Consider the following 7,785-nt stretch of genomic DNA (forward strand, 5'->3'; position numbering starts at 1 on the left):
ACTACAGCATAGAATCTTCTGGTTATTAATATCTTAAAAATGGAGGTGTCCGCTACTGCAGCTGTTAGTGAACTCCAATTGCAAGATTTCTGGGGTCTGGGCTGAGGCTATGTTTGTAAAGCCAACACATCTTTTTGGGAAACTTTAGGTTACTTCGATCCAAAATGGCTTGCTGACCTCTGTCTTGCTCCTGCCCTCCTTGATACTGTTGCCTCCAGCCCTTTCCTGTCTTTCTTAAAGTTCCCCTTCATGCTATCCAGCAACAAGGCAACACATCTTAGCAGCTTGGAGACTCCATCCCTCATACTACCCCTGTCTGTTTTTACTCCACAAGCTTTCTTCTGGGTCGTTGGCCCTACAACTCCTGTTGTTTAACCCCATCCCCTCAGCTGCATGGTCTGTGTAGACCAGGGTGTTTTTTTCTGGGAAAAGAGGTGGTGGAACTCAGTGGTGGAATTCAGGACCACACAATGATGTCACTTTGGGTCAGCTGGAACAAGGGGGGAGTTTTTTATAGCTCAAATCACTCTTGGCGAAAATGGTCACATGGCTGGTGGCCCCGCCCCCTGATCTCCAGACAGAGGGGAGGGCACGGAGGGCAATCTAAACTCCCCTCTGTCTGGAGATCAGGGGGCGGGGCCACCAGCCATGTGACCATTTTCAAGAGGTGCCGGAACTTGTTCCCCCGCGTTCCAGCTGAAAAAAAGCCCTGGTGTAGACAGTTCATTTGTGAACTGGGCCCAGCTACCATCTCTGATCAGTGACTTTTGCCCCTCCCCTTGGCCAGATACCTTGGCTGAACCCCACTGACACCCACAAAACCAAAACAGCCCCTTGCCCACTCCTGATATGTCTTCTGTGCCCCCTCGTGCTTGCCTAGTCTTTCTCCAGAGCTACAGGCTGAGCTGGAGCCTGCCGGATTCATGGGTTTTGATGTGGAGTGGGGAGGCAGGAGTCGTGAATTTATCTGCACATATTGCAACTCATCACTTCATAAGGATGATCCAAGATTAATTGAGTGGGAGCAACATGTAACATTCGGTTTGTGAACTAAACTCATGTATGTATATTGTGCCATTAAGTTGGAAGTATCTGTATAAAAGAGATATTACCCGCGTAGTATTAATGCCTTCAAATTTATTTTGCTATATGTAACACGTAAAATCTCTTCAAGTGTATAGTTAAGAGATTTTACATGTTAAATATAGTAAAATAAATTTGAAGGCATTAATACTATGCGGGTAATATTGCTTTTATACCGATACTTGTTTACCGCGTTGCTCTCTGTTCGGATTAAGTTGGAAGTGACTTATGGTGACCCCAGCAAGGGGCTTTCGAGGCAAATGAGAAGCAGAGATGGTTTGCCATTGCCTTCCTCTGCAGAATCTTCCTTGGTGGTCGCCCATCCAAGTACTCACCCTGCTTAGCTTCCAAGATCTGATGAGATAGGGCCGTACCATACCATCCCACATCCCCGAACTAAACTATCTCCCATACTTTGGCGACCTTCCTTTGGTCAACTTTTTTTTGTTAAAACAAGAACCTTTGTAGTTGAGACGAAATACCTTCTGGGACATTCCTGTGGGGAGAATTGTATTTAAAATACCAGGAATCTCTGATGTGCACTCTTAAAAATTTCAGAGTGATCCTCTGAGCATAGTCCAAGATATAGTTAGTTTCCTTGATCTTGCTTCAATACAATCAGGCAAAATGCCATTTCTGACTCTGACCTTCTCTTGCAAGAAAATGGTGTGAAGAAGGCCTTCAGAGGACACATTCTGTCTTCCAGTGCCAGCCACATTATATTAATGGTGTGTGAAGATACTCTATGAAGACCAATTTGCCTTCAAGGGGGAGGATTAGGGCTTACTTCCGGGCCTCCTGGGAGCAATTTTGTTCAAATAGGTGGAAAGGAAGAAAGGATACTACAGCACAAAAGCTGTAGGAACCCCCCAGGAATCCAGAAGGAAAATATGCAAGTGTGGTGGTTTAGGGTCTTGGGAAGTGTACCACTGATGGAGATGAGAGGACTGAAGGATGCTTTTATGATGGTATAAATTTACTCATATGAAGAGAAGGATCAGGGATGCAGTATTCATGCAGAAACTTTGGCTTTCTTCGGTGACGATTTGAAGGATCTCTATGTGGCCATTAAGCTCCCACTGGGGACTAGGGTGTTACTTCCAGTGAAGTCATACAAAGCAGAGTTCCAACCTTCACAGCCGACGAGCTTTAACAGACTTAGAAGGGGGGGATTCTGCTTAGAACTGAGCTGCTAACATTAACATTTGTATTTTCTATACATGGTTTGCATCTTGTTTCAAAGCCTAGCTTGACGATGTGGCAAGGTCAGACAGCTGCCAAATCCCCACCAGAGGTGGTCTTAGCCACAAGTTATCTGTTTAAAGGACCTCTCACCTAATGCCCTATGTGTGCGCACAGTTGAAGCTGAACATGCACACAAGAGGCACATTTGCCTCAGTGGCAGATTCTTTCTCCCTGGCTTCTGGAATTAAAACTACAGCTCAGTTTTGCACTGAGGAGAGAAAGTTCCTTTTAACTATAAACATTTTCTTTTGTTTTTGCTTTCCAACTAAGATATTAACCTTGACTGTGTTATTTCCCAGAAGAATTTTGAACCCGTGGCAAAATTATGACTCCGGCATTGAAATGTTTATATTACAGTGAGATCTGATTGCCCTGTCAATCAGACCCGTTGGGTGCCATGTCTCCTGGGGAATGTATTATTTGTTCTAACCTTTTATCTTGTACTCTGTAAAACAAATAACCATTATTCTGTAAACAATCAGTGTTAAGGGCATTTAAAGCCCTCCAGTGTTACTGGTCTTTACACGTCTCCCCCTAATGGAGATTGTGTCTGGGGTTATTCCATATAAGAAATAAACCCATTTTTCTTCTGTAATCATTGTGTTTGGTGTCTTGAAATATATATATGGGTTAGTGGTAGTAGGGGACTTATAATTTACAGCAGAGTACTATTACAAAAATTGCCCCTAACAGTATCCAAATGCTGTGGGCCCCTGGCTGAAATGAGCCCTACCCACCATCACCCTACCTCCCTCCAACAGAGGGGGAAAGAAGAGGAAGAGCTGGCAGTGGTGGCAGACGTCCCTCCACTGAAGGGCTCAGTGGCTGCCCTGCTCTCTTGTCTCTTCTGGGACTCAGGCCCCGGCAGACTGGCTTGGCAGGCACCATGCTTGCACAGGGCAAAAGCAACCCCTTGCTTGAACCTGGGAGGCCCAGGTGGAGAGGGGGCAGTGGTTCCTGGGGCTTCATTGTAAATGTTTGTCTGAGTCCCCCAAGTCATTAAGACCACCCTTAATCCCCAATACCAGCCAGATTCCTAATTCCACTACCAACAATGCAAGTGAAGTCAATTGTGACCTTAACTTTGGGGCACATAAGCACAATGACGCGGCATGTTGGCCCACCAACATACACAGCACCAATGCAGCAGTTTTTCTTAATTTCAAACATGATCGCTACTGAGGATTTCCAGTGTCTTGGGGTGAGAAGGCACAAGAGGTGATGCAGCAGCTGGAGAGAGGCAGAGTAGATGCACCAGCACAGAGGGCGCCCAGAGTGGAGAGAAGTGAGCCAGGCGAGTGGGAGCGAGTGACCGAACTTTTCAAGTGTGTCAAAAACTTGTGCATAAATAGCAGTATGTTTGGGTGCTGGGGAAACTATCTGTGAAAGGACTGAAGTAAACACTGCTGGGCCTTAAGGGTTAAATTGAGCATCCTGATCATTGAAAAAAAGAAACGCTGAGCCCAGTCCATTGGGAATTTCCGTGCATGTGCCACAAGGCCTGCGAACTCTCTGGTGTGGTTCCCTTTCTTTCAAGGAGGCGGGCTTGGGAGAAAGTGGTTTGTGTCCAACAGTGTGAAACAACCACGAGCTAAAAAGGAATTAGGAGTATCCTGGATATTTACACACTGAGAAGTTGTCCTGTGCCTTCCCCCTTGAAAGCAATTGGAGCTGTTCAGGCTATATAGTACGGAGAGGGTCGGTGCTGCATAGTGGTTAGAGATCAGGAGACTTGGGTACAAATCTCCACTCAACCAGGAGGCTCCCTAGGTATCCCTGGGCCAGGTACTAGCCTACCTCACAAAGTTGTTGTTAGAATAAAATCGGGAAGAGGAAAACCTTGTGAATGTCTTTGATCTCCGCGGGATGAAGATGCCATAAGAAACAAAGATAATGTGCCATTGTACGAATCCCACAAACAGAAGTGCCTTTTGTTGTTTTCACTGCGAGAGAGAGTAGCATCCCGCCCACTTTTCCTGGATAAATATTGCAGCCTTAAAACAGGTTCCAGAACTCCTGTCACTTAACACTCCTGAAGTGATAATGGTTATCTGGAAGAGGCGGATACTTGTCAAGAAGCTATTTGCACGTGGGGCTTTCCTTCCTCCCCCTTAAACAGGAGAAACCTTCGCTATGGTTGTCACTGCATTCATAAGAGCAAATTACATCAAGGCACTGAACCTTGGAAAGTTTAAAAATAAGTCCTTAGCGGATGCAGCTACCAGGGAAGATGCTCCAGGGCCTCTCTCTGCCTTTAAATAATGCAGAGTAATAGGCTACCCGTTTAGTTATTTTTAGGGGGGGAGATAAAAATAGCGGCGATCTCACATCTTTTATATTACTGAATCATAATGTGGAATAATGAAGGCAGTGTCATCGCTTCAGCCGGGCTTGCCCTCATGATAGAGGAGAGTTGTGCCAGGGCGGGCGGGCGGGCAGCCTAAAAGCAGAAATGGACGGGGAGGGCTGCATCAAAGCCTTGGGAATAAGTGTTTCGGATGACCCCTAATGGCAGAGGATGAGGGCGACTCTTGGAGAGAACCCATAACTGCCTTCACAGACAATTTAGGGCTGTCTGCTCAAACAGGCAGCAGCTCTGCAGAGTTTCTGGCATGGAAAGGCCTTTTCCCTCTCCTGTTACCAACCTGAACTCTTTCAGCTGAAGAGAGCAGGGATTCAACCGGGAAGCTTTTAAAACAATGGGAAGATTGGAAGATCTTGCATTTGTGGTCTAGCAGTAGCCCCTCTGTTTATGTCTTTTACGGAAATTCAGTCCTTTCTCCATTTCCTTTAACTTTAGCATCACCTTTTGCATCACTGTCTTAGGACATTGTATTTCCTTCGGTTTAAATTCCAAAGTATTTACAATTTCAAAAGAATGACCATAAATGCACTTTTGGAGATTCATACCGAACAGCGGCAGGACTCTAATCTGGAGAGCCAGGTTTGATTCCCCACTCCTCCATTTGAAGCCAGCTGGATGACCTTGGGTCAGTCACAGCTCTCTCAGAGCTCTCTCAGCCCCACCCACCTCACAAGGTGATTGTTATGGGGATAATAATATAACATACTTTCAAAACTGCTCTGAGTGGGTGTTAAGTTGTCCTGAAGGGCGATGTATAAATTGAATGTTGTTATCATCATCATCATCATCAATACAGAAAGTGAAATCTGCAATATTTGTATATAAATATTTGAGGTCAGTTAATAAATACGATACACAGAGCCTTAGAGATGGAATAACAATCTGGAGCGTCCAGTTTTGCTAAAGCAATGGGATAAGACTTTAAGCCATATACCTGTTGCTACTATGGATCTTAAGCTGCAACTTATTCAGCAAAAAAAAATTGTGTTTAGGGTATATTGGACACCACAGCATCTTTTTACTAAAGGTTTAAGCACAGTGTCTAACAGTTGGTGGTGTAATTCACAAAATGCATCTCTTGCGCATATCCTTCGGTCTTTTTTAGTCATTCGGCCCTTTTGGGAGGAAGTTATTAGCAGGGCTCATTTTGAGGGGGAATGCACAGGAATGCAGTTCCAGCAGTTCCCCAAAGAGGTCACATCTCAGGTGGCCCCACCCACCTGACTCTTGGCCATTTTGGGCCTGTTTTGGCCTGGATTGGGGCCAAAACAGCCCAGATCAGGCCTCTGACGTGTGATCACTCTCCCGCTCAGCAGCAGCCTGATCCTGACCATTTGGGGCCCCTTTTCTGCCATTTTCAGCCCCTTTTTGCCATTTTGGGCCCAATTTCGGCCCTGAAGGGCCAGAATTGGGTCCAAAACAGCCAGTATAAGTGATGCCAGGGGGTGTGGCATATGCTAATCAGTTATGCTAATGACACACTTTCAGTGATGGCAAGGGGTGTGGTATATGCTAATGAGTTATGCTAATGAGTTATGCTAATGAGTCCCTCCAGCTCTTTTTCTACAAAATGACCCCTGGTTATTAGTGATATTAATTTTGTGTTCGAAAATTCATTTGTTTTTGAGTATGTTAATGCATTGTTCAATTACTTGCCTGTCTCTTGGAATCTAACCAATGGTCAACAGAAATGGACCCTCTGTGCCCTTACAGTTGCTAAAAAAACTGTGCATTGCTTTCCAATCTTTTAATGTCTCTCAAAATCAGTTTTTCAAACAAGTCAATCAAAGGATCATGTATTTCCGGTACAAAAAAACTTATACTTCAACACTGGAAGGACAAAAGCCCACCTCCTGTAAATCACTGGATTGAAGATTGTATAAACTTATTAACATTTGAACAGATTGTATACAGAAGGCAACTGCACATGGACATATTTAGATATTTGGAGTCTTTTATAGATACCCATGTATAGAATTGCTAAGAGTATTTCTGTAGCCTGCACTTTTTCTTTTTTTTTCTTTTACTCTCTTGTTTGCTTTTTGTTTTGTTTTTTTGTTTTTGCACTAATTCAAAAACAAATTAAATAAAAGAATAATCATAAACAATAGTTATAAATATACAAGACAAACAATGGCGATTTAAAGTGTTGCATTGTTAAGGGGTAAAGAATGGAAGTATCAAAAGGATATGTTATGTTATACAAGGGGCTTTGTGTTTCCCAAGGGTGTGTAGTGTGTAGTATTGTGTAGTGGTTAGAGAGTCAGGTTGGGATCAAGGAAGCCCAGCTTCAAAACCCCACCTTGACGTGGAAACTTGATAGAAAGCTTCCTTAGGCCAGTTATACCCCCTTAGCCTAACCTGCCTTGTGAGGATAAAATGGAGGATACTGATGTACACTGCTTTGGGTCCCTTTAGGGAGAGGGGGAAAGGTAAAGGTAGTCCCCTGTTCAAGCACCCAGTCATTTCTGACCCATGAGGGAACGTTGTATCACGTTTTCTTGGCAGACTTTTGTTATGGGGTGGTTTGCCATTGCCTTCCCCAGTCATCTACACTTTACCACCAGGAACCTGGGTACTCATTTTACTGACCTTGGAAGGATGGAAGGCTGAGTCTACCTTGAGCCAGGTATCTGAACCCGGCTTCCGCTGGGATCGAACTCAGGTCGTGAGCAGAGCTTGGGCTGCAGTACAGCAGCTCTGCAGCTGACCACTCTGTGCCATGGAGAAAGGCAGGGTAAATTTGCCCAGCTTTGCCCTGCTCCTACTATTCTTTCACATACATGTCCTAGAATGCCCTTAAAAGGTCTGAATTGGCCGTCACATCTTCTTTTGGGGCAGCGCGGCCTCTGGGCTCAGGGAGCTCTTCACTGGGGGGAGACAAACACCAGCCATGCAGCCGAAGCCTCCAGAAGTTGAAACATGCATGAGTATACCAAACCAGGCCCTTGGCCTCTCCAGGTCCATGTTGTCTACTCAGACTGGCAGCCGCTCTCCAGGGACTCTCCGGGCAGAGGTTTTTCACACCCTCTCCTACCTGCTCCTTTTAACTGGCTGTGCCAGGGATTGAACCTGGGGCCTTTGGAGCCCCA

The sequence above is a fragment of the Eublepharis macularius genome, chromosome 11 (genome assembly GCF_028583425.1).
Source record: "Eublepharis macularius isolate TG4126 chromosome 11, MPM_Emac_v1.0, whole genome shotgun sequence".
Taxonomy (NCBI): domain Eukaryota; kingdom Metazoa; phylum Chordata; class Lepidosauria; order Squamata; family Eublepharidae; genus Eublepharis; species Eublepharis macularius.